This window comes from Canis lupus, chromosome 21, assembly GCF_011100685.1.
Source record: "Canis lupus familiaris isolate Mischka breed German Shepherd chromosome 21, alternate assembly UU_Cfam_GSD_1.0, whole genome shotgun sequence".
In the NCBI taxonomy this organism is placed as follows: Eukaryota; Metazoa; Chordata; class Mammalia; order Carnivora; family Canidae; genus Canis; species Canis lupus.
The window spans coordinates 30,461,497-30,488,837 of NC_049242.1; the positions used below are offsets into that span (position 1 = coordinate 30,461,497).

General features: G+C 44.3%; 1 protein-coding gene and 1 long non-coding RNA gene across 3 annotated transcripts in view; one reads left to right on the forward strand and one right to left on the reverse strand.

The window, feature by feature from the left end:
- The window catches only part of DCHS1 (dachsous cadherin-related 1), a 34,909-nt gene extending 25,857 nt beyond the window's left edge, over nucleotides 1-9,052 (reverse strand). The window contains exon 1 of one of the 2 annotated variants that reach the window (XM_038568905.1): nucleotides 8,980-9,052. The gene's annotated coding sequence lies outside the window, so the exon portion shown is untranslated. Of the gene's footprint in view, nucleotides 1-2,193; nucleotides 2,402-8,979 lie in introns of those variants that run through there. The other variant, XM_038568906.1, reaches the window with a different exon arrangement.
- LOC111091544 lies at nucleotides 505-25,284 on the forward strand. The gene is made up of 6 exons (XR_005375708.1): nucleotides 505-553; nucleotides 2,210-2,334; nucleotides 2,410-2,523; nucleotides 11,678-11,821; nucleotides 13,708-13,854; nucleotides 25,235-25,284. It is a non-coding gene; the product is annotated as an uncharacterized LOC111091544 (long non-coding RNA).
- The last annotated feature ends 2,057 nt before the right edge of the window (nucleotides 25,285-27,341 follow it).

Genomic DNA, 27,341 nt, shown 5'->3' on the forward strand with positions numbered 1-27,341 from the left:
AGGTGTCCACCTGTCTCCTGCCCAGACCTATCTTCTTTCTGCCCCCAGATCAGTCACTTCTCTTCCACCCAGTTCTGCCTTGCTGCATGCCCTCACTGTCCCGGTCCTGTTGCTCTGTCCTCTGGCTCCATCCTGCTCTCCCCCTCTAGCCCCACATCTGGGCCTCTGGAACCACAGCTGGTTCTCATTAGGAGGGGGAGGGGCGAGGCTGTTCATTGGGGCCTGCAGTGTGATGTCAGTCCTCCCCCCACCACAGCCCCTGTGTCTACAGGACCCGGGAGCAGGGGGAACATGGGAGAGGAAAGAGAGGTGGGTTGGGGGGAGTGGTAGGGGGGCCATAAGGGAAGGGGGTGCTCCAGGAGGAAGCAGAGGAGTGGCGGAGGTACAGAAGGGAAGCAGGCTAGGGGAGCTGGCACCGCCCAAGCCTCCACCCTCAACTTCCTGTCCTAGGGCCAGGGAGGGGCAGGGACCAGAAAGACAACAGGGTGGGGGGGGGGGGTGGTACTAGAAAGGCAGATTGGTGCAGAAATGGCAGAAGAGGAGGGTAGCCTTGGTAAGCAAAGGGAGGGCCAGGCATAAAGGGGAGAGGACGAGACTGAGAATGCTGGTGGGGGGGGCAAGACTGCAGGAGAGTGCGCTAGTGTGACAAAGGAGAGAGCACGTGTGGCAAAGGGCAAAGGAGAGAATGATCCAGTTACTACGGAGATGGGAGCTAAGTCAGAGTCAGGCAGAGCTAACCTGGAGAGGTGTGGGGAGGTAGACAGAGGTGGGAGGCAGAGCTGTGCTGGGGGGCAGAGAGGAGAGGAGGGTGAAGCAGGAAGGGAGGAGGAGGGAGGAGAAAGTACACAAACTGGCTTTCAGGGTATCCCTGAGATAACATAGCATGGGAGGGCTGTGTCCTTCACTTCCTAGGAGCCACTTCAGGGAGAGGCTGGGGACAGATCTGAGTGGAGGGAAAGTCTCTTTCTTGAATTTTTATGGTGTGCTGGGCTCTATGCCAGGGAGTTCACAGACAGTATCTCATTTAATCATATCAACCCTGTAAGGAAGGTGTCCTGCCTTCCACTGAGGAAACAGGCTTTGCATGAAACAACTTTCCCGGGTTAACACAATTCCAGTTTGATCTGAAAGCTATGCACTCCATGCTGCCTGGGATGCAGGGAGAAGGGAGAGATGGAGAAAGGGAGAAATGACAGGGGAGCTGGAGGGAGGGAATCCTAGTAAGACAATGGAGACCTGAGGAAGAGAACCCATGGGAGGAGGGAAACCAGGTATGAGGTGTCTGTGACAGCCTAGGTCAGTACCAGTGGGACCAAGAAGACACAGATAAAAGAGGTGAGACTGACAAGACTTGGCCACTAATGCTTCGGGGAAAGGTGAGGGAATCGAAGGGCCCAGACTGACTTCCAGGGTTATGGCCTGGTTACTACAGTGGTGCCATTAGGATACCACAGAGGAGAGAAGCCACTTCTCAGGTGCCTATCGGGAACCCTACATGGTGATGTCCCAGGCACAGGTGGATTTGCAGGTCTGCAGCTTAGGAGAAAGGTCTGGGTTGGAGATAGGGATTTGGACAAATCCAGGGGTGATGAAAAGCATGGGTATAGAGACCCATCAGCTAGGATGTACAGAGAAAGAAGAGTCTGGGGCAGGACCCTAAGGAGGAGTCACATTAGGGGGCAGACTGAGAAGACTTTTCTTCTTCTTGGAGGAGAAAAAGGGAGGCAGTATCACAGAAGCTAATGGAGGGAATATTTCAACAATATTAAAAGGGAGGGATCGATAGTGTCCAGGGCTGCTGAGACTTCATATAGGATGAGGGCTGAAAAGTGGCCATTGATTTTAACAGTAAGGAGTTCACTGGAGATTTGGGGAGAATAGTTTCAGGAGAGTCCGAAGGGTGCAAGCCTCCTGCAGTGGGGAATGATAGAGAATAAATCAACTAAACAACTCACCATAGACCAGACGTCAGCATAGATTGATTCATCAATACACACCACACTTCTACAATAGGGAGCCAATATATCACAGTAGGGCAGGACAGGATAGTGGTGAAGATGTGGACTCAGGGGCCAACCAAATTTTTTTTGCCCAGCTTCACACTTTCTAGCTGTGTCACCTTTGGCAAACCACTCAAATTTCTCAGTGCTTCTAGTTCTTCATTTATAAAATAAGGGCAATAAGAATACTCACCACACTGTGTTTGCAGTTAGAACAGTGTCTGGCACACAGTTCCTGCTTTGTAAGTGCACAGGCATGATTAAGAAGATGGGCTCTGCTGTGAGGCGAACTTCAGCACAAATTCTGACTCTGCCACTGACAGTGTCGCCCTGGGTGAGTTGTTCAGCCTTTCTTAGTTTCCTCCTCTGTAATGTGGGGATTAAAATGCCCACTTTATATGCTTGACAGGAGAGTTAAATGAAAGAATGCTACCAAAACCTCAGCACTCATCTGGCACAGAGTGAGGGCTCAGTAAATATCAGCTGCTACTGCTGTATGCCAGTCACACAGAAAAACCATCAGGTAAGTGTTATTTCACAGATGAGGAAACTGAGGCTCAGCGGGTAGCAGAGAGATGTGGGACACGGCTCCAAAGCTAGTGCTTGGTTACCCTGGATTGCTTCCTGCTGGAAGGCTCCGAATGCTCTGATGAAGCACAACAGGAAGAATTCTGCCATAGGAGAGGAACTCTGGCAGTGGGCATGGAAGGTCAGGTGGGCATGGAGCCAGGTGGTGAGACAGGAGGAGGACCAGAGGATGCTTGAAGGTCTCTAGGAGACAAAGAGAAAATGGGGAGAGGCAAGCTCAGGGCATGCATGTGAAATGATTCATTAATTGATTGATTCAACAAGTATCTATTGAAGAGGGGCTAAGCATCAAACTAAGCAGTAGAGATAAAGCAGTGACTTGGACAGATTGGACTCCTTGCTTTTGTGGTGTTCACAAGTAAGGCAGGGAAGGGCACAGAAGGATGAGGGAGCAAGGGATGTTAGTGACGGGCAGCAAGGGCCTATTCCGAAGGTCTGACCCTGACAATCAGAGTCTGGGCTGCAGAGGAGGCTGGTGAGGCTGGAGTAAGCAGAGGAAGTGAGGAAATAGCAGCAACCCAGAGAAATCAAGAGGGAAGCACAAGTTTAGAGAAGTGGGAGGCTGAGGGGCAGGAGAACACAGTAGAGGGATGGAGATGTCGGGAGTAAAATTAACTAAGTTAACAGTTGAACACTTAACAGTAGTTTTCTTTCTAAATTCTCAAACAGCTCTCTTAATGTTGCCTCCATTTTCACCCAAGAAAAGGGGAGCTCAGAGAAGCTAAGGTCACCTAGGTGGCAAATGATGTAGAGGGGTAGATCAGAGGGGTAGCCTCTATCCTTCTCCTTTCCTCCTTCCCCTCCTCCTTCCTCACCAACCAAATGAGTGGTGCTATCTAGGCTCTGAGAGAAAACAGCTCCTTCTATGAGCAGCTTAGAGAGAGAAACATAAACAAGGACATTCTAGTGTGCCAAGCGAACACAGAGGGGCATCCTGACTCAAGCTTGGGGGTTCCAGATTGACTGATGGGAGGAGGTGCCCTCTCACAAGAGGACACAGGAACTGAGTAGTAACCCCTCCCAAATGTCAGTAGTTGAAATGCCTAGAGTCAGAGGGTTACCCAGGAGACATGGACCCTAGAGCCCAAGGAAAGGAAGGCAGCGGGAAACCAGGAAGAAGATGGGATCCAACAGCATAAACCTCTGGGAAGGGCTTTTGTTTGCAGGTCCCAGGGCATCAGAGAGTCCAGTCTTGCTTCTGTTACCACTGATAGGCTGGATAGGGAAGAGGAAGTGGGCACAAGTGTCTGGGAACCTGATATGGGGAGGGGCAGGGCCAAGGGTGTTATGATTTGGGAGGGCCCAGCGTGGGTGTGTGTGAGGAGTGTTGGAGGGAGAAGCAGCCTATGGCACCATGCAAGGAAGGGGGCCTGGTGGAGCAGAGCGGAAGGTGGGCACTATAGTGCCTTGTGATCTAACAGCAGGTCACAGCTTCCTCATTTTCCTCTCCCTCTGGGAACCTCAGTAGGCACCTAGCCCAAAATATTTGGATCTGCGAATTTCTGGTGCTCCTTGAATAATTTGCCAACTGAATAAAAGAAATAAAGTACAGAGAGGGAGAGGAAGAAGAGCCAGGAAAAGAGAAGCCCAGGTGAAAGGCAGAGAGGAGGGCATAGGGTGAGGAAGGATAGTTTGTGGGAGAGGGGAGTGGCAATGTCTCCAGTGGGATAAGTGGGTATGTGTGGAAATGTCTCGACTATGTAGGCTGCTGAGACCAGATGTCAGTGTTCTAAAGAGTGAATGAGGGTGAGGCATGTGCAGTGAGAGGCCTCAGTTATTCATTTATTTGTTTATTGCCACGAATGTGAATGTGGAGGGCCCCTGGGGACATCAGGAATATAATACACAACTCTGCCATCAAGAGGCCCCAGCCCAGTCAGAGAGACAGAACAGGGAAGAGGCAATGATAACAGGGAGACAAGAGGATCCCAAGTCTGCATGCTGGAGTCAGGAAAGGCAGGGTTTGGGACTAGATCTGAGGATGGGAAGGGGCTAGCCAGAGGAAGAGGGAAGAGAAGGGCTTTTGGGTCAGAGAGCAGAATGTGCTAAGGGCCAGAAGCATGGAAGAATCCAGTATCTCTGAGGAACTACAAAGAATTCAGTATGGCTAGAACTTGCAATGTGAGGAAGGGAGGGAAATGAAGATGAGGCTGGGGAGTCTGGGGGGAGCCAGATCATGAGGGATCTCATAAGCCTCACTAAAGTAGAGAGTTCACCCAAGACAATGGAAAGACACTGCAGAATACTGAGCAGGGAATACATGGCTGGACTCGCACTTGAGAGAGAGCCCTCTTGCTACAATGAAAAGAACAGATTGGAAGAGGGAAGAATAGAAGCCTAGGGAGACAATTTAGGAAGCTCTTGCAGTAGATTATGTGGAAAGATGGTGAGGTGGGTTCAGTAGCTAGGCCATGGAGCAAAGGGAATGGGATGCCAGAGAGAGCTGGAAAGGCGGTAAGACTGGCAGGTTCCAGTGACTTTCTGGGTTGGGAAAAAAGACATGTGGAGAAGGGATTGGCTGCAGTTAATTTCTGGATTTGTAGCTTGATAATGAGTAGAGATGGTAATTTGGGGGAGGAAGGAGTGAGTTCAGATTTGGACATTTAGGGGCTTGTGAGCTATATAGCAAAGATCAGGTAGGAAGCAGATATAGAGGTCTGGAAGTCAGAAGAGAGGTCTGGAAGAGGTAGATATTTGGGAGTCATCAACCTATATAGGTGATAATTATAGCTTTGGGAATTAATGAGATGGATCATCTAGAGGAGTGTAGACAGTGAGATAATGAGAAGATCCAAGCCAGAACTGTAAGGAACGGTACATATAGGGGCTCCCCAAAGGAGCCTTCAAAGCAGAATGAGAAGGAACAGTGAGGAGGAGCTCTGGGAGAGAGATACATATCCTCCATGGAGATACATGGAGGATAATTCATCCTACTGTAATTATCTGTTTATCTGCCTGTCTTTTCCACCAAGGTTCAAACTTCCTGAAGGTAGGAGTAGTGTCTTCTCTCATAGTATCCCCATCACCTAGCAGTGTCATTGGCACTTGAGAGCTCACTAAATGTGGATAGAATAAAACGGTGGCTAAGGAGCTATAAAACAAGAATGGCTCAAAGAGAAAAGAATGGTCAACTATGTCAGACCATGCCAAGGGGTCAAGCAGTTGAGGACTTGTGAAAAGAACCTCTAGATTTGGCAGGTGAGACGTCACTTGCTCTTAGGAGAGCCATTATCCTGGGAGGACAGGAGTAAAGGGGAAGTGAGTACAGCTCCATGCAGAAGACCCTTTCACAATGAAGCAGAGTGAGAGATCACTTTTCAGACACTCCTTAGCCAGTCTTTGTCCCATTTTCCTTGAGCCCACCCATCCCACAAAGTCTCAACACAAATTCTCAACCACACCAAGTGGTTGGTAATCCCCAATGAGCACTTAGCACATAGGGGATTACCAAGTCAAGGAAGGCAAGGGAGACTGGAGGCTCTGTGTGTGCTCACAGGAAGAACAGATATAAAGGGAGAAACTGGAGACATGGATAAGACATAGCATAATTAGTTGAGTGAGGTCAACATGGAGGCAGGAGGGGATGGATGAAGTAGTTTTATATAGAAGAGACACCTCTTTGTAATTATAGGAGAGAAGGAGAAAAGATTGAGGAGAATGCAGATAAAATTTGAGGGAGAAGGCAGGAAGCTGAGGGAATTCAAACTGGATGGCCTCACTTTTCTCAGTGAGTGAGACCAGATTGTCTATTCTTATTGCCTCCCTCTCCTTTAACCTCCATACCCCTTCTGCCACCGAGCCCTGCTGACTCCGCTGCCTACACAACTCTTGAAACCACCTACTTCTTCTCTGCTGCCACCAATCCAGTTCAGGTTAGCATTCTCCCTTCCTGGCTTCCTGCAACAGCCAACCATCCTCCTTTTCAGATCCTGCCCTTCAGTCTCCGCAGGGTCAGACTGGTAGTTCTGAACCAAATCGGATCGTATCAAATGATTGGGCGACTTTCCATTATTTTGGGGTCAGACAGTCTTTTTCTATGACCGACAAGAACTGCATGATCTAACTCTCTATCTACTTCTCTTGGACTTTCTCACCTCTCCTCACATCATGCTACTAGTGCCAGGCTCACTGGGTTGCTTTACCTCTCAGACATACAATACTTGTTACAAGTGACTTTTCCATGCTTGCTCCCATGGCTTGGAATATTCCCTACCCAATCCACCTCATCTCTACCTCTCCTCTGCTTGGCTGACTCCCTACTTATCCATCAAGTTTAAGCTTAAACTTAAATGTCACTTCCAGAAAGCCTCTTCTGTCCCTCCTACATTGGCTTAGTTTTCCTTGCTGTGTGCTGCCATGTTACAGCACTCACTTGATAGCCTGTAAGCTCCATAAGGGCAAAGAGCATTCACCCTTGTAATGCCAGCACCCACACTGCCTGGCACAGGGGAAGTACTTAATATGGGTTTGCTGAATGAATGAACCAGTGGACTAATTAGTCTGCTGTAAACAATAGAGTGAGGGATGTGAGGTTAAGGGGTACGAAGAAAACAGAAAATTTGTCACCTATTTATTTATGGAGAGCCAGTTGAGGGTGGAATTTATATTAGTATCACCTGGTGTGGTTGAGAATTTGGGATGAGACTTTATGGGATGGATGGGCTCAAGGACAATGGGACAGAATGGCCAAGGAGCGTCTGAAGGGATATTCCTGGGTATGTAAACTGGAAGGAAAGCGCAAAGCCAGAAAGGGGCAGATCAGGAGAAAGCAAAGACGTCAAGTGCAAGAGGCCGTTATGAGGCTGAAGGGTAAGTATAAGTATGAGTGAGGGCATCTATCTGAGAGCTGGAAGGACATAGGAAGCTATGGGCAGAGAGTGGAATGGAGGAGTTTACAATTTTAAAGATGGACCAGTTCTACAGAGTGGTCTGGGAGGGAAGAAGATAACAAGAGTTAAGGAGCTCAAGAAATGGTGAGGCTGAGATATTAGGACATTTAGAATCATGGCAGCTTATAGGGTGAGGGGAAGACTGATCAGGTCTCCAGTTTTCGGGGACTAAGAGGTTAAACCTGGGAAGTCTGTGGATGCGAAGGACTAATGGTGTGAGCATCATAAGTTAATGGGAACTTGTCCAGGAATTGCAGCTCGCTTCTGGTGCATTCATGTCACCTGAGAGTGTATCTCCTAAGGGTTGTACAAGCGAGTGTGTGTGTGGTAAGGGTGATTGCAGCATAGCCTCCTGTTAGCGTCAGGTCTCTGGGGCACCTGCTCTATACAGGCAGCTTTGGTGAAGTATAATCTAGGTGATGGGTTGGCTGGGAGGGTGTATCCACTGGATGTGCATTGCTGTGCCAGTGTCTCCAGGGAGGTGCTGGCAGTAATAGTGTCTCCCGACAGTGATCCTGTGGGAATATGTTGGCTGCACCAATTCTGCCGTGAGCGTGTGTTTTCCTGAAAGCATCATCTGTAGGTGTATGTTGTTAGCTCTGACAGTGCTTCCTGGGGGTGTGTGAAGGCATCTCTTGTGGATGTGTGTTGCCTAGGACTGTGTCCCTTGTGTGTTGAGTGGGGCTATGACTGTGTCCCCTGTGAGTATTTGAGGAGTTGACATAAGTAACAATATTTTTCTGGCCTATGACCCCATGGCTGCTGTCCCAACCCACGCCACACTGAGTTCATTGTGCTTCTAGAGCTCTCTGTCCCCACCCCCTCCACGTGGGACCAGGCCTGTGGTGACCTCCCTCTGTCCCCTGAACAAGATTGTGATCTACGCGTGGTGGACACAAACTCAGAGCACCAGCCTGGGTGACCCACCTCCACTTCAGGCTTTGCCTGTATCTCCTCTGTTTCTCTTTACTTCTCCTCCTTAGTTTCTTTGTCTCTGTCTCACTTCATCTCTGTCACACACCCATCCTCCACATTCTGACACATGGCTCCCACAGAGGCAGGCAACACACACACACACACACACACCCCGACTGGGACGTGCTCACCATGACACACACTCATCCTGACCCACACACCCTCGGAATGACACGCACATACACACACAACCAGGCAGACACCACGGACACACGACCTCGCGGCGACACGCAGCGACTCCCACCCGGGTGGCACACACGCGCACCCTGCCGCACCCCGCACCCACACCCCCTTCACACTTGCGCGCCGCCAGGCACCCGACCCGATGACACACGCACACAAAGACCCCCAGCCCTGCCCCCACGCTCACGTTCACGCTCGCCTCGTCCCGCAGGCCCAGGCCCCCCCTCCCCCATTGTCTCCGGCTCAGAACAAAGCCCCCGGCTCCAGCGCCGCCGCCGCCGCCCCGGAGAGGCCACGGGCCGGGCGGGCGCGGCCGGACGGGCCGGGCGGGCGCGGGCACTGACCTCCGCGCGGCGCAGGCTCCCTCGCCCGGTCCTGGGGCGCCGTCCGGCCGCGGTCAGCCCCCCGGGCAGCGCCCGCCCGCGCGGGGCCTGGGGCCGCGCATCGTCCGCCGCCGCCGCCGCCTCCGGGCCCGCGATCCGCTCCGGGCAGCCGGCCGTCGGTCCGTGCGCCCCGGGCCGTCGGTCCGTCCTTCCCCGCCGCCGCCGCCGCCGCCGCCGCCGGGGCGCCGCCTCCTCCACAGCCGCCCCGCGGAGGATGCGAGATTCGCCGCCGCGGCCCCGCGCCCCCTCCCCTCCCCTCCCCCGCCCTCCGCGCGGTAACCCGAGCCCCCGCCCCCCGCCCCCCGCCCGCGGAGCCCCCGCCCCCGCCCCCACCCGCGCTCCGCGCTCCGCGCCCCGCGCCGCGCCCGCCCCAGCGCCCGCCTGGCCTCCCTCCGCCCCTCGACTTCCCGGCCCGGGTCCGCCGCTCCGGATCCGGCCCCAGCGCCGCGCGGTCCTCGCGTCCCGGTTCTCGAGCCTTGTCCGGGTCACTTCGCCCGGCCCCCTCCTCCCATCCCGATCTCGACATCCTCTCCGTAGTCCCCTCCTTCCATTTTCCTTCCCAGCCCCTACTCCCCCGTCGTCCGCTCTTCTCCCTCACCGTCCTGCTCTGTCTTGCTCAGCCCTCCTCCCTCCCCCCCTCTTCTCTCCGTCTCTTCTCCCTTTCCCCCCCATCCTCTTCTTCTCACCCCTTTCTCCACCCCCCATTCCCATCCCCTGCCGTCGGTCCCCCCCCCCCCCCCAGCCTCCTGTCTATCAAATTCTCCATCTCCTTCCTCATCCCTTCTCTTCCACCGGCTTCCTTCCCCGCCTCCCTGTCCCCTTCTGCCCTTCTCATCTCCTTTCCTTTCTCCCTTTCCTCCCACCTTCTCCCCATTCCCTCTGTCATCCGTCTTTTCTCTAGCCTCTTCTTTCCCCATCCTCTCCTTCCATCTTAATCTTTCCATCCCCTCCTAGTTACTTCTGTTGATCTCATGCTCTATCCCTGTCCCCGTCTTCGTGCCTTAGCTCTCTTTCCCTCTCATCCTTCTTTGATCCTGAGTTTGAGGCTAGAGAGTGGAAGGCAGGTATTGAAGAGTTTGCGGCTGGTGGTCTAACTCCGGGTATAGTCCCCAGACAAGGAGAAAGGAGATGGAAGCTGGGCAGGGAATGGGGAAGGGGCTTGCGGGTCAACTCGGGAGAGAAAATGGGAAGACCTGCAATCAGAGCTGGGGAGTTTCCAGGAACTGGAAAGGTTTTGGCCCTCCCCCCCCTTCTGTCCTCCCTTACGACTGTAAGTAGGTCCTGAGTCCAAAGGTATTCTGAATTTGAGAGGTGTATAAATGTACGAAGAAATCAGGAAATCAGGAACTACTGGGAAAAGAAGACAAAGGTTCAATTAAAGCAGAAGGGGGTGTGATTTTTGAAAGCAAGGAGTGAAAGAGGCTGGAGTCCTTGGAAACATCCAGGTTTCCGACTTGGGTAGGTGGGTGGATGGTAGTAACTTTCACTGCACTAGACAAAAGGAGCAGGAGTAGCTTGCAGGGAGGTTATGTAGAAAGATGATGACTTTTGACTTGGGCTGCTGACTTTGAAGTGCCTGTTGGGTAGGTAGGTTTGTAGCTTAGAAAAGTGGTCTGGGATGGGCATAAATATTTGGGAGTCATCTGCAAATACCGTATAAGCTTGAATATAGGGTGAGGTTTTGCTTTTTTGTTTTTCCAAAATCTTCCCTCAGGAAAGAGGGAGTAACCTTATATTTGAGTCCTTACAAAGTTTCTCATATTACAGGGTTTGCTCTCATTTATTTTGAACAACAAACCACTGGATAGGGCAGTATGGTATGGTGACTAAGCTTGTGGACTCTGGAGCCAGACTGCCTGGTTTGGGGTCCAGACTCTGCCATTTACAAGCTTTGTGGCTTTTGAAAAATTTCTTGTCTCTGCCTCAGTTTTCTCATCTATAAAGTGGGGTTAAAGGATTAAATTATTTAATATATATATAAAGTACTATGTACCCAGCACATAGGTAGTGCTCAGTAAGTGCTATCTTTACTTTTTGGGCAAGATGGATTAATCTGAAGTGTCCTCAACAATGCTATCTTGGATGCTTGTGTAGGTTACTTGCCACAGAATCCATTGTCAAAGAAATTTAATACAGCTTTGGTAACTATTCCTGGTAGTATGACCTCATAACTGCATGTGCTGGATGTCTCTAAATATGCTTTTTAGAGATTGCTTTAAAAAGTAATACAGTGTACTTGGGAGGGGCTTCTAGGGTGCTGGAAGTGTTCTATTTCCTGACCCTAGTGATGTTATATGAGTGTTTCGCTTTATGACAATTTATTGAGTCAAACACTTATGTCTGTATGAATGTTATGCTGTATGAATGTTATCCTTTAGTATAACACCATTTTAAGGGGTGACTCAGTTGGTTAAGCATTTACCTTCTGCTCAGGTCATGATCCCAGGGTCTTGGGACTGAGCCCCGCATTAGGCTCCCTGCTTAGTGATGGGGAGCCTGCTGCTCCCTCACCCTCTGCCCGCTCACTTGTCCTGTCTCTTCTCTGGCTTTCTCTATCTCAAGTTCCTAAATAAAATCATTAAAAGAATAAAATAAAATTATTTTTAAAAGGCAATAATACATTAAGTGATTTTTTGAGGTCATGAGCATACTCTTGCAGGATGCAGGCCAAAAACCAAATGGCCCTTGTGACTTGGGATAAAGTTTCCGGTGACTGAATCATATGTGGATTCAAATTGTGCTGTGTCCTATCCCAAACTCTTCACTTGGACTGGAGAGAAGGTTATCCATTCTGGGAAAATAGGTAAGATGGCTAAAAGTGACACTGTTTTGGAGACGCATATTAAGATTAAAAGACACTGATGCATGTTAAGAGTATGCATAAAATTGTTTACTGAATTATGAGAATGGAATAAAGCAAATTTATAAATCAATATTTATTTTATATGATAATGAATTTAAATATATGAATATATGTGTAGTATATTAATAGAAACAGACTTTTGACTATTTCAAACCTATCCCTGAAGGTATAAGTTTTCAGGTTAGTCAAAAACTTTTTGGATTTTCTCATTGGGAAAATGAGGTATCACTTTAGGTTTGGGTTGCCTTATATGGTAAATGTGACAAATGGTAAGAGAATGTAAGGGAGTGCATATGATTGCTCAGGGGCAGCATGTACATTGGGAAGGGAGAGGTGTTTAGGACAGATCCTGAGAAGCTCCAACACTTTATGGTTGGAAAGAGGAGGAACAGCCTTTAAAGAAAAGTGAGGAGTGGCCAAAAAGGAAGAGGAAGAAAGGTAGGCAAGTGGAACCACTGAAGCCAAGGGAAAAACCAAGAAAGAAATCACAAAGCAAGGAGTGGTCATAAAGGTTGATTGACACAGAGGAGGCCAGAGGAGTAAGGACTGGAAAGTATCTACTGGACTTGGCCAGAGGTAGGCTGCTGGTGACTTTGGGGACAATGGAGTAGGTGGAGTAGTAGGGATGGAAACTAGTCAGCACTCAGTAAAAGAATGAGCAAGGGCTGAAGGACTGAAGACTTAGAGTGCAGGCTGCTCTTTTTTTTTTTTTTTTTCTTTTTTTTTTCAGGCTGCTCTTTAAAGAGACTTAACTATAGATAAGGAGAAAGAGCCATAGCAGGGGGAGGGTAGACAGGTATTTTAGGAGGCTAGAGTTTTTCAAATGGGAGAACCTAAATGTATTTTCTTGCTTCCTTTATCTACTGAAGACATATGCAAATGCCCACTATATGCCAGTTTTATACTTCAGATACATAGTTAAGATATGACTAAAAAGTAAGCTGTGAAGACAGATCTGCAAATTGGCACTGGGGAGTATAATGACAGAGGAAAGTATGGGATTATGGACATAGAGGGGATTCTTCATCCAGCCCAGGGTTGGGATGTCAGCCAATGGTGTCACAGAGATGACATTGGAACTGGATCTTGTAGGATGAGAAGAAGCATAGCACACGAAGAGGCTGGAGAAAAGACTTACAGGAAGAATAAACAGCAGCACCACATTCAAAAATCACAACAACATGAAAGAAAATAGTTTTGGTCATGGAGGTTGGTATATAGGTGGTAGTGGTGGTGGTCCTGAGTAGATTGAGTTAGCTGGAGTATAGGGCATATGGGCTAGTGTGAAAGGAGAAACCAGGAAAAGTAAATGGGGCCAAATCATGGAGGGTATGATACATTGTACAAAGAGTCCAGGCTCTGAGAAGCCATGGAAAGCTTTATTTCATACAGAAAATGAAATGGTCAGGTTATGTGACATCAACATCATTAAGGGTAATATTGAGGATCAAAGGAGACCAAATAGAAGTTAGTTTCAATTGCCCAGCTTACACTGTAATGAGAGAATCTTACCTAAGTGGTAATAGGATTAGAAAAGAGGAGTAAGATGTGAGAGAGATTACGGACTGACTAGAAGGAGTAGTGACATAGGAGGATTCTAAGATGCTTTCCATGTTCTTGGGTCATATAGTAGTGATGTTATTCATACAGTTGGGGAAACAAAGGAAGAGCAGGTTTGTGAGGAGAGAGATAAGATAATGAATTTGGTTTTAGAAATGATGTGTTTAAGATAGATGTGAAATAGCCAAATGAAGATGTCTAGTAGGTGGCTGAATATAAAATTTGGAACTGAGAAAAGACTGTTGAGCTGAGGATAAATATTTCAGAGCCACCAGACTAAGGAAGGATGTTGTGTGGAGCCATGAGAATGGATGTGGTTACCTATGGAGAATATGTAGTGAGAAGCGGGTCTGTCAAGGGGTGAGTGACAGAAGAAGATTCACAAGAGAGATTGGGAAGAAGCAACTGACAAGGTAAGGATTGAACCAAGAGAACATTGTCTAATGTATTATCATATAAGTCAAGGAAGGAAGTAATTATTATTTTTTTAAAGATTTGTTTATTTATGATAGACATAGAGAGAGAGAGGCAGAGACACAAGAGGAGGGAGAAGCAGGCTCCATGCCCGGAGCCTGACGTGGGACTCGATCCCGGGACTCCAGGATCGTGCCCTGGGCCAAAGGCAGGCGCTAAACTGCTGAGCCACCCAGGGATCCCCGGAAGGAAGTAATTATAAGAACAAGAATTGTCAGCAGAGTAAAAATACCACAATAAGATGTGGTATGACAGGTTTCCACTAGATTTTTGGAATTAGGACATAGCTGATGATCTCAGTGATCAAAAGAGAAGAGGTGTAGAACAAATATGGAGGCACAACACTTCCTGATATCAAACTATACTACAAAGCTTAGCAATAAAAACAGTAAGGTATTGACATGAAAACAGACAGATAGATCAGTGGACAGAATAAAGAGCCCATGCATATATTGTCAATTAATTTTCAACAAAGGTGCCAAGAATATATATACAAAGGAATGATAGTATCTTTAATAAATGGTAGTGGGGAAACTGGATGTCCACATGCAAGAGAATGAAACTGGACCACTATCTTACACTCTACACAGGAATCAACTCAAAATGAGCTAAGGACTTGAATGAAAGACCTGAAAACCATAAATTCCTAGAACTTCAACATAGAGAGTAAGCTCCTTGACCTTGGTCTCAGCAATGATCTTCTGGATTTGACACCAAAAGCCCAGGCAACAAAAGCAAAAACAAACAGCAAGGGGGGAATATCAACAAAATGAAAAGGCAGCCTATGGAATGGGAAAAAATATTTGCAAAACACTTATCTGGTAATGGGTTGATATCCAAAACATACAAGAAGCTCATACAACTTAAAAGCAAAAAACCTATAACCTAATTTAAAAATAGGCAAAAGGGATCCCTGGGTGGCGCAGCGGTTTGGCGCCTGCCTTTGGCCCAGGGCGCGATCCTGGAGACCCGGGATCGAATCCCACGTCGGGCTCCCAGTGCGTGGAGCCTGCTTCTCTCTCTGCCTCTCTCTCTCTCCATGTCTATCATAAATAAATAAATCTTTAAAAAAAAAAATAGGCAAAGGATCTTAATAGATATTTTTCCAAAGAAGACATACAAATGACCACGAGGTCATGCTCAACGTCCCAGGACGTCTGGATCCCAGGACTCCAGAATCAAAAGATGCTCAACGTCACTAATCATCAGAGAAACACAAATCAAAATCACAGTGAAATATCACCTCACACCTGTTAGGATGTGTATTATCAAAAAACAAAAGAAAAAAGAGATAACAAATGCTGGTGAGGATGTGGAGAAACAACGAATCCTGTGTGCTGTTGGTGGGAATGTAAACTAGTATGGCCACTATGGAAAACATATGGAGGTTCCTCAAGAAATAAAAAATACAACTGTCACATTATCCAGCAATTCCACTTCTGAAGGAAATGAAATTATTATTTCAAAGAAATGTCTGCACCCCATGTTCACTGCAGCAATATTGACAAAAGCAAAGACACAGAAACAATCTAAGTGTCCGTCAACAGATGAATGGAAATAGAAAATGTGGTATAGGTAGATAATAAAAATGTTATTTAGCTTTAAAAATGAAGGGAATCCTGCCATTAATGACAATATAGTTGAAACTGGAGGGCATAATTCTAAGAGAAATAGGCCTGACAGAGAAAGACAAATACCACACTGTGGAATCTTTAAAAAAAAAAAAAAAAAAAAAAAAGCTCATAGAAACTTGTAGGATGATGGTTACCGGGGTGGGGGGTGGGGGTAGGGAGAAATGAGGAGAGATTGGTCAAAGGGTGCAAACTTTCAGTTAGAAGATGAATAAGGTCTGAGGATCTAATGTACAACTTGGTGACTATAGTTGATGATACTGTATTGTATAAATGAAATTTGCTAAGAGGAAAGAAAGACAGGGAGAAGAGGAGGAAGAAACCAGGCCACAGAGAGAGGAGGAGAGAGTGGACGTAAAACTGTAAAGATACTGGGAGAGCAAAAACGTAATGGCGTGTGAAAGAAACCCAGTTGAATTCACTGAGGAAAGAAGGGTAGATTTTTTTTGGCCCAGGATGCCAAACCTGGGAGACGACTGACAAATGGAATTGGGAACTCAAATACCATCAAGAGTTTCTCTGTGTCTCTAGTTTCTGTTTTCCATTTTATTTTATTTTGCTTCATTTTTGCCTACTGATTTAATTTTTTTAAAATTTTGGAGTAAGATTTATTTTTTTTAAGATTCTATTTATTCATTCATGAGAGACACAGAAAGAGAGGCAGAGACAGAGGCAGAGGGAGAAGCAGGCTCCATGCCGGAAGCCTGATGTGGGACCTGATCCCAGGACTCCAGAATCACGCCCTGAGCCAAAGGAACACGGTCAACCACTAAGCCACCCAGACGTCCCTGATTTTAGATTTATAGAAAAGTTGCAAAGATAATATTGAGAGTTCCCATATACCCTTCATCCAGTTTCCTCTAGTGATAACATCCTATATAATTATGATACATTTGTCAAAAATAAGAGGTTAGCATTGGTACATCACTTTTCACTGAACTCCAGATTTTATTCTGATTTTGCCAGTTTTTTTTCACAAATGTTCTTCTATCCCAAGATTCAATTCAGGATACCACATTACATTTAATCTTCATGTTTAGTTTACTCTGGTCAAAGACAGTTTCTCTGTCTTTGTTTTTGTTTTGTTTTGTTTTGTTTTCATGACTTTGACAGTTTTGAAGAGTACTGACCAGGCATTTTGAAGAACATCCCTCAGTTTGGGTTTCTCTTATGCTTTCCTTGTGATTAAACTGGAAAAGGGTACCATGGAGGTGAAATGCCCCCTGCTCATTCCATTATATTAGGGAGTACATAACAACATGAATTATTACAGGTGATGTTAACTTTGATCACTGGGCTAAGATTGTGTCTGCCCAGGTCTTTCTACTTTTTTTTTCTCTTTCCATATTCTGTTCCTTGAAAGTGAGTTTATTTTTCTTTTTTACATTTTTTTAAAGTTTTATTTATTCATGAGAGACACAGAGAGAGAGACAGAGACATAGGCAGAGGGAGAAGCAGTCTCCCTGCAGTGAGCCTGATGCGGGACTCAATCCCAGGACCCCCAGGAGTATGACCAGAGCCAAAAGCAGATGCTCAACCACTGAGTCACCCAGGTGCCCCTCTTTTTCTTTTTTAAAAACGATTAATTAATTTATTTCAGAGAGAAAGAGAGAGGGAGCATGAGTGCAAGCCGGGGGTGGGGAGGGGCAGAAGGAGAGGGAAAGAGAATTTTTAGCAGATTCCATGCTGAGTTTGCAACCCCACGTGGGGCTTGATGCAGGAGCTGGATGTGGGGCTCAGCCATGACCCTGAGATCATGACTTGAGCCGAAAACAAAAGTTGGACACTTAACCAACTGTGCCACCCAGGCGCCCCTGAAAGTGAATTTTTAAGTCCCGTAGTCAGGGAGGAGGAAATTAAGCTCCACCTCCTGGAGGAGGGGAATGTCTGATATATGTTACAATATGTAGTAATTACTATGTTTGGAAGATTCCTTTTACTTCCTGATGTTTTAAACCAATTTTAAAAAAAAGATTTTATTTTTTTATTCATGAGAGACAGAAAGAGAGAGAGAGAGAGAGGCAGGGACACAGGCAGAGGGAGAAGCAGGCTCCATGCAGCAAGCCTGATGTGGAACTTGATCCCGGGACCCCAGGATCATGCCCTAGCTGAAGGCAGGTGCTAAACCATTGAGCCACCCAAGAATCCCCTTAAACCAATTTTAAAATTAGTGTTATATGTATGATTAGTCCAAAAAATAGGTAGGCCTTCTTAAACACACAAAAATTTTCAGAAATCCTGAAAAAAGACTTGAGATGGCCTGGGCTGACTCACATGCCCATCTAGATCAATATTGGGAGCAGAGGCAAGAACACTTAAGAGTATTGCAGTTCCCATTTAGACTGATTGTTTAAAATTCTTTGGCACAAACTTGTCCATTTGCCCAGGGCATGCTTTGGTTCTTTCCTTGGTTAAGTGACCTCTCATTTAACTTTCAGATCTCAGCTGAAGCATCACTTAGTCACAGACCTCTTCCCTGACTAGATCAGTCCATATGATGAATTCCCATGGTGCTTGGTACTCCTCCTTGGCAGTGGTTATCACAGTTGCAAGTTTCTGGTGTTTGAATACTTGATTAAATGTCTAAAGACTCCACCAAATAGTCAATCTGGTGTGTTCACCATTGTAGCAATGCATGCTATGCCTGCACATAGGTGATGTTCAATCTGTATTTGTTAAGTGTACGCCTGACATGATGGGAACTGCTATTCCACAATTAAGAAAGGATGTTACTGTGGTAGCAGAATCAGGGACCCACCACTCCGTGAGTACAGTACAGGAGAGAGGGGCAGATAACAGGAGACTGGGAGGAAGAGTGAGGGAAGGGAAGGACTAAGGGACAGCTACTTAGAAGAAAGTACCAGGACCATGTTTGATACTGTAGGTGAGGAGCTAATGGCGAGGCATTGGCTGGTGGAGCGGGCCCCCAAGAGAGAGGAGGGACTGAAGAAATAACCATGAATACAAGCAGCAATTGGTCTTTAACAGAAGAGACAGGAAGGGAAGATAGGGAGGATGCAGAATGTGCATGTGTGACAGAATTATGGCAGTGGGGAAGAGGGTTGACAGGGCAGGAATTTGAGACCACCAAAAGATCTCATTCTTTCTGGAGGGGAGCTGGGGCATGAGAGAGGCAATATGTTAGAGACCTTCAGGAGAGTATTAAAAGAGTGGAAGCACTGTGAAGGGGACTGATGGCTGGTGACCTTACAGGCCTAAGGGACAAAGGAGTTGAGGATGCTAGTGAGAGGGTAGAGGATGCAGGCACAGCCACTACATACAATCCTTGCTGAAGAAGAGGGGAGGTCATTTTGTGACAACACTGAGGAATGTAGTCTTGTATGACAAGATGGTATGATTCTCAAAGGCTGGTGCATGAATGGAGACGTGGTTGTCTGCATTTGGACTTAGGAGAGCCCTGAGGCTGGAGACTCCTTCCCTCTTTTCTCCAGACATGTGGAAGGTTGTGCAGAAGTGAAGAAGTGCTTAAACAAAGCCAGCCTCTTGCACAGGAAGTGGAGGCTCAGAGATATATACAGGGGCTGAGAATTTAGGAGGTTGTCATCATGAAATGGAGGTCTCAGAACAGAAAACCTTGGGATGTTGGTCCACCATGGGAAGGGTTAAATGGCAGGGAAACAGTGGAAGGAAAAGCTAACTAGTAGCAAGGAAGGACAGATCAGTGTGGGGATGACCCAGTGAGAAAGGGAAGATGACCCAGAAGGCCTGCCTTGTGAATGATGATTCTTAATGACAGAATGGGAGGCTGACAATTCTTGCTAGCTCTGTTATTCATTTGTTTCTTTTTAGTGCCAGAAGAAGCGTGGGGTAGCATCAGTGTTGGTTTCAGACTGCTCCAAGCCTTAGCTCCCTGTTCAAATGCTCATGAGAAGCTGCAATCATCTGAGCTTTTCAGTACAGCCCAGCCCTGGAGAAACTGAGCAGCAGTATTAAAAACTGGCCAGAGTCCAGGATGGTCTGAGTTGGGATCTTCCAAGACCAAGTATATTTTCCAGGCTCTGAAGGACTTAAGTTCCCCATAGAGACTCTAGGAAAGAGAAAAAGGAACTCCCGATTCCCTCCACAGAGCAAGAGCCAGGGGAAACAGAAAGGGAATGGGATCTAGAACACAGGTGTAGGGATTCCGTGTGGTCTCCTGTCCTCTGGAATGGGAAGTAAAGAAAGCCAATTCTCTGAATTTCAATTCCCGGTGATCAATTTGCTGAAATTTACCAATTTTGTCAATTTAACAAAATTTTATTTCTTTTAATTATATGTAGAGCTTACAACAATTTGCATGGTTGGGCAGATTTTAATTGCTTTTGAAGATTTCTACAATGTGTCAGTTGACTCATTTGAAGTTTAGTTTAGCTTAGTTTTAGTTTTAATTTATTTGCAGCTGTTTCACTGAAGTCATTTTGGCATGGCTGGCCAAAGTTCAGTGTATTCTAACTTTTTCCTTACTTCAAATCTGTGACTTTTGGGAATGAGAACTTCTTGTGTATTTTGCTCTGCAAGTGTTATGCAATGACTCAAACGTAAAAAATTTTATAAACAGTCATAGTGGATGGGTTCTATCTTCTAAAATATTTTCAACTCCATGATTTGCCTTTTTAAAAACTTTTTTTTTTGTTCATTGCAATTTTAGTAGATATACAAATATGGGCTGAAGTAGGACTATACTGTATTTTCATACTAGTTGGTAGATGGTATTAATAGTTACTATAATAAGTGACAAAATTAATTACATAAATTCTATTAGAAATTCATTAGTTCAAGATAATTATATTAAGATATCATGATGACCGTTGATAAATGAATCTCATGCTGCAATAGTGATATCTAAGAAATGTTTGTAGAATTTCTCCCAGTTTCATTCATATCACAGTAGGAAGACTATGCTTTAGAAAGATCTCTGCTTATCTTTATCCTTGAATATAGAGTTGTTATTACCTCTAAATAGTTTTTACTTTGATTTTTTAAGTAATTTTTACGTTAAGTAATTACATATGTTAAGTATTTTTTTAAAGATTTTTGTTTATTTATACATCACACACACACACACACACACACACACAGAGGCAGAGACAGAGGCAGAGGCAGAGGGAGAAGCAGGCTCCATGCAGGGAGCCCAGTGTGGGACTCGATCATGGGACCACAGGATCATGCCCTGAGCTGAGGGCAGATGGTCAACCGCTAAGCCACTCAGGCGCCCCTATGTTTAAGTAGTTTTATTGCAGTACAACTTATATGCCATTAAATTCATCTTTGAAAGTGTACAATTCACAGTAGTTTTTAGCATATTCACAGAATTGTTTAGTATATTCACAGTGAATTTAGTAATTCACAGAGTATATTTATCACTATAGATTCTAGAGTATTTTCATTGCCCCAAATGAAACCCCATATTCACTAGGAGTTACTCCCCATTCTTTCCTCCCCTCAACCCCAAGCAACCAATAATTTTTTTCCTGTATCTGTGGATTTGCCTATTCTGGATATTTCATATAAATGGAACTATGCAATATGTAGTCTTTTGTGTCTGACTTCTTTCATTAAGCATGTTTTCAACATTCATCTATATTTTAGCATGTATCGGTACTTCATTCCTTTTAATGACTGAATAATATTCCATTGTGTGGGTATATCATATTTTTTTGTTTATCCACTCATCAGTTGATAGACATTTGGATTTTTTTCCACCTTTTGGCTATTAGGAATAATGGTATGAACATGTATATACAAGTTTTGGTGTGTATGTAGCTTTTCAGTTCCCTTGGGTATATACCTAGGAATGAATTGCTGTCATGGCTCATATTGTAAACTAATGGTTAACATTTTGAGGAAGTATTTGAGGAAATGTTGTCAAACTTTTCTACAGCAGCTGCACCACTTTACATTTCCACTAGGAATGTATGAGGGTTCCAATTTGCCTACAACCTCTCCAACACTTATTATTCTTCATCTTTTTTATTATAATCATCCTAGTGGGCATGAAGTGGTATCTCATTGTGGTTTTGATTTGCACTTCTCTAATGACTAATGATTCAGCATCTTTTTTTTAAGATTTTATTTATTTATTCATGAGAGACACAGAGAAAGAGGCAGAGGGAGAGGCAGGCTCCCTGCAGGGAGCCTGATGCGGGACTTGATCCTAGGACCCCAGGATCACGACCCGAACCGAAGGCAGATGCTCAACCACTGAGCCACCCAGGCATCCCGGTCCCATGGTTTTTGAATATTCTATTCTTTTTACCCCCACACTTTTTTATCATTGCTTTTTAGTTTGGGAAGTTTGTATTAAACATATATTCAAGCTCAATGATTCTTCCCTTGGCTCTATCTAGTCTATATAAGCCCATCAAAGGCATTCTTCATTTCCATTATGATGTTTTATTTATTTATTTATTTATTTATTTATTTATTTATTTATTTATTTATTTATTTATTTTTAAAGATTTTATTCATGAGAGACACACAGAGAGAGGTAGAGACAAAGGCAGAGGGAGAAGCAGGCTCCTCATGGGGAGCTTGATATGGGACTCGATCCCAGGACCCTGGGATCACGCCCTGAGCCAAAGGCAGACGTTCAACCACTGAGCCACCCAGGCACTCCAAGATGTTTTATTTTTTAAAAAAGATTTTATTTACTTGAGAGAGAGAGAGAGAATGTGCGTGAGAGAGCAAATAATCAGGGGAGGGACAGAGAGAGAGGAAGCAGAGAGAGGCAGAGAGAGAGAGGGAGCAGCAGGCTCCCCACTGAGCAGGGAGCCTGGGGGCTTGGGGCTCCATCCCAGTACCCTGAGATCATGACCTGAGCCAAAGGCAGATGCTTAACTGGCTGAGCCACCCAGGTGCCCCTCATTATGATGTTTTAAATTTCTAGCATTTCCTTTCAATTCTTTCTCAGAGTTTCCTTCTTTTTGCTTACATCATCCATCTCTTGCATGCTGCACTCTTTTTCCATTAGCACCCTTAGCACATAAGCCATTTATTTAAAATTTCCAGTTCCATAATTCCAAAATTTGTCCCATATTGAGTGTGGTTCTGATGCTTGCTTTGTCTTTTCAAACTTTGTTGCCTTTTATCATGTCTTGCAATTTTTTGCTGAAACTGGACATGATGTAGAAGGAACTGAGGTAGATAGGTCTTCCGTGTGAAATTTTATTTTATTTTTAAAAGATTTTATTTATTTATTCATGAGAGACACACAGAGAGGCAGAGAGAGAAGCAGGCTCCATGCAGGGTCTCCAGGATCATGCCTTGGGCCGAAGGCAGGCCCTTAACCGCTGAGCCACCCAGGCGTCCCTATGTTTATTTGGCTTAGGAGTTAGGCAGTATTTACTGTGTACTGCAGCTGTGGTATTGGAGGTTAGAACTTCCTCTAGTATTCTTGTTTTTGTCTTCCCTGTTGTCTTTGGGTTTCTCTACAAACTCCTTAAATAGGGCCTGAGGCTTGCAGTTCTTTTAGCTCTGATTCCTGTTATTGTAGAAGAGCCCTATTGATGTGATGATAAGGTATGAGGAAAGAAGAACTATTCTTTTTAGTGAGTTGTGTCCTTGGGCTGTGACTTTCACAAGTGCTTCTGAACTTTTCTTCCCCACTTCCCACTTTAGGCTTAGGGCAGGAAGGCTAGAAATAGCTGAAGTTGGTTATTTCCCTTCCTCCACATCAGTTAGGTTTTGGTAAACCCAAGTTAGTTAGGCTCTAGGAAAATAGTTTCCCTGGAGAGCAAGACTTGCTAAGGAGAACAGACAGATAGCTCTGAGCATCACGCAGATTGGTTGTTTTCTGCTCTCCTGCTGGAAGCAGGAGGAAATTTTCTCTGATCTTTGCAGTGAGAACCTGGTGGGATTCCAGGTTTTCTCCAAACGAGAAAGCGGCTATGTACCTTCTTTGGTATATCTGTTCACATATTTTCTCCATTTTAAAATTGGGTTGTCTTTTTATTTTTGAGTTGGTGAGAATTCTTGATATATTCTGGGTAAAAGTTCCTTATCAGATATATGATTTTCTCCCATTCTGTAGATTGTCTTTTCATTTACTTAATGGTGTGCTTTGGATCATGACAATTTTACATTTTGATGATGTTTAATTTTCCTTTTGATGTGTACGCCTTTGGCATCATATCTAAGAAACCATTGTCTAATCCAAGGACAAATTTCCTGCTATGTTTTCTTCTGATAGTTTTTTAGTTTTAGCTCTTATATTTAGGTCTACAATCTGTTTGAGTTAGTTTTCATATATAGCATGAGATAGGGGTCCAACTTTATTCTTTTACACATAAATATCTAGTCCTAGCGTCGTTTGTTGAAAAGACTTATCTTTCCTCATTTAATTTTCTTGCCATCCTTGTCAAAAAATAAATTGACCCTAAATGTAGGTTTATTTCTGGCCTCTCAGTTCTATTCCATTGAACTATATTCTTATGCCAGTACCACACAGACTTGGTTACATTGTAGAATTTTTAAAATCAGGAAGTAAAGTCCTCCAGCTTTATTCTTCTTTTTCAAGATGATTTTGGCTATTCTGAGTTCCTTAAATCAGTTTGAGGAGTATTTCCATCTTAACAATATTAAGTCTTCATATTTATATCCATGAATATGTGATATCTTTACGTTTATTTAGTTGAGATTTCTCTCCATGTTTTGTAGTTTTCAATATATAAGTCTTACACTTCTTTGGTTAAATCTATTTCTAAGCATTTTTTTTTCTTTTCAATGTTATAAACAGAATTGTTTTCTAAATTTCTTTTTTTTAATTTTTATTTATTTATTTATTTGTTTATTTATTTATTTTTTACAAAAACGATTCCATAAGCATTTATTAGGCAGTTAACTATAGTTACTACATTTTACACTTTGGGAAATAGTTGCTATTTATAAGCAGATTATAGTTAGCTGGAATAGTTTCTCTTTTTTTATATAAATTTATTTTTTATTGGTGTTCAATTTGCCAACACATAGAATAACACCCAGTGCTCATCCCATCAAGTACCCTCCTCAGTGCCCATCACCCAGTCACCCCCACCCACCTCCCTTTCTACCACCCCTAGTTCATTTCCCAGAGTTAGGAGTCTCTCATGTTCTGTCTCCCTTTCTGATATTTCCCACTTATTTTTCTCCTTTCCCCTTTATTCCCTTTCACTATTTTTTATATTCCCCAAATGAATGAGACCATATCCATTTATTCATGGGAGACACTGAGACAGAGGCAGAGACAGGTAGAAGGAGAAGCAGGGTCCCTATAGGGAGCCTGATGTGGGACTTGATCCCAGGATCCTAGGATCACAACCTGAGCCAAAGGCAGATGCTCAACCACTCAGGTGCCCCTGTTTTCTTAATTTCTCATTTAGATTTTCCTTGATAGTGTGTAGAAATATAATTGATTTTTGCATACAATTAATCTTTGTATACCAATCTTGTATCTTGATAACCTTGCTGAATTTGTATTTATTAGTTTCAATTTTTTTGGGGGGGGTGGATTCCTTGAGAATTTTTCTGTATTAGATCATGTTACTGCAAATAGAAATAGTGTTACTTCTTCCTTTCCGACACAATGCCTTTTTTTCTTTTCCTTGCCTAATTACAACGCAATGTTGAATAGAAGTAGTAAGAATAGACATTCTTGTCCTGTTCCTGTTTTTAGAGACAAAGCATCCAATATCTTATTTTATTTTTTTTAAAGACGTATTTATTTGAGAGAGGATGAATGGGAGGGGCAAATGAAGAGGGAGAGGAAGAAACCCAAGCAGACTCCGTGCTGAGTGCAGAACCTGACTTGGGGCTCCATTTCGCAACCCTGAGATCCTGACCTGAGCCAAAACCAAGAGTCAGATGCCCAGCTGACTGGGCCACCCAGGCACCCCACATCCAGTCTTTTAATACTAAGTATAATGTAAGCTTTGAGTTTTTCATACATGTTCTTTATTATGTTGAGAAAATTCCCTTTATTCCTAGTTTATTGAATGTTTTTATGATGAAAATGTCAGATTTTGTCTAATGCATTTTGTGTGTCTACTGAGGTAACTTTGTGTTTTTTTTTTTTTCATTCTATTGAGATGATATGTTGTATTACATTACTTGCTTTTAGAAAGACCAACCAACCTTATGTTCCTGGGATAAACACCACTTGGTAATAATGTATAGTTCTTTTCTTATGTTGTTAGATATAGTTTGCTAGTATTTTGTCGAGGAATTTTGCATCTAAATTCTTAAAGGATATTGGTTTGTGTTGTTTTTTTTTTCTTTCTTTTCTTGTGAGGTCTTTTCTTGGTTTTAGAATCAGGAATAATACTGGCCTCACAAAATGAGTTAGAAAGTGCTATTTTTAACTGTCTTAATTCATAGATTGGTTTATCAACTTGCTCAAATGAGTATTTTCTATTTGTTTTAGGTATCTGAATCCTAAGTGTCTGATATGAGAACCACACAAAAGTGACATTCAATAGACTTCAGTTGAAATTTGGTACACAACAGATCTAATGAAAAGACTTTGGTAAAACTAAAAGTAAACAAAGTCAAACTGAAATGAATTGAAACTTAAAAACGGAGAGAATTCACAAAGCTATTACATTTTTCCGTGTAACATAATTTCTATAAATTTTATAAATTATTGAAACATATTTTTGGTGAATTGGTCATTTATCGAATTGGATTTTGGTGTCAAACTGCAAGTTTGATAAATTTGAAAAATTTGATGAATTGACTTTTGGGCAGCTTGGTCATTGGATTGTCTTCAGTAAATAGATTTTCAACTAATTGCCTAGTTCCTGGGTGCAGATAAGGGTCAGGAAGGTATGAAATTGAGAAGACCATGCCTGCAGCCTCCTTTTTTCTTTTCCAATAAGTGTGAGGTGAAGTTAATTGCTCTTAGTGAGAGATGAAGGTTTTCAAAGAGTTTAAGAAAAGCAGAGAAAGTTTGCAGGAGTCAAAGACATGACAGGATTGAGCAATCCAGGTTTGTTGAGTTGTGTTTCGGGTCCACCTCTGTTGATTACAGTTCCAAGAGCTGTATGGTATTTTTTTCTAAGAGCTCTCAGTGATGAGATTTCTCCTGAAGAGAAATCTGGATTAATAGGTAGGTAGGAGAGAAAGACATGGGATTGTATAGGAACTGTCATGAGAACAGATGAAGTATTACAGCATGACATCCAGGCTGGATTGAAAAGGAAGGTCTTGTTATACAAAGAGAGAGAGTGCTCAAAGGACTAGAGTTATAAGAAGTTGAAAGTTTGATATATGTACAAGGGGATGAGAGAGCCAGAGGCAAGAAGCAGATCTAGATTGTGAGCTTCTGGAGGGTAAAATATCAGAGGTAAAGTAGATCTGGTCATGAAAGGGTCAAAGGCCTGGAAGGATGTGTTTCAGGAAAGAACAATGAAGAACTGTGGGGTCAGTCTCAGATGGGGCATCCAATGGATAGAATGGTAGTAGGTCTTGGGATGGTGAGCAAGACTCTGAACCCAAGGCTTCACTGAATCTGTGAGTGATCAGAAGTTGTCTTCCCCCAATTCCACCCCCCCAATCAGCCCAGCATGAATGATCCAGCCTGTCATAAAAAAAGGTGGGGAGGGCTGGTTCCCAGTGTCTGCAGAACTCCTCCAGAGATGCTTTTTACCTTCCTGTATTTGCCTGTCTTTGGTAGTATTTGCTTCACAGTCATGTTTTGAATTTATGATACTCTTTCTGTTCTAACCCATCATGTTAGGTCTCTGACTGACTGAATTTAACAATTCATTTGTCCTAGCATATTCTTCCTCAAAGGCCTACATGGCCAAACTGCAGGCTTGCCA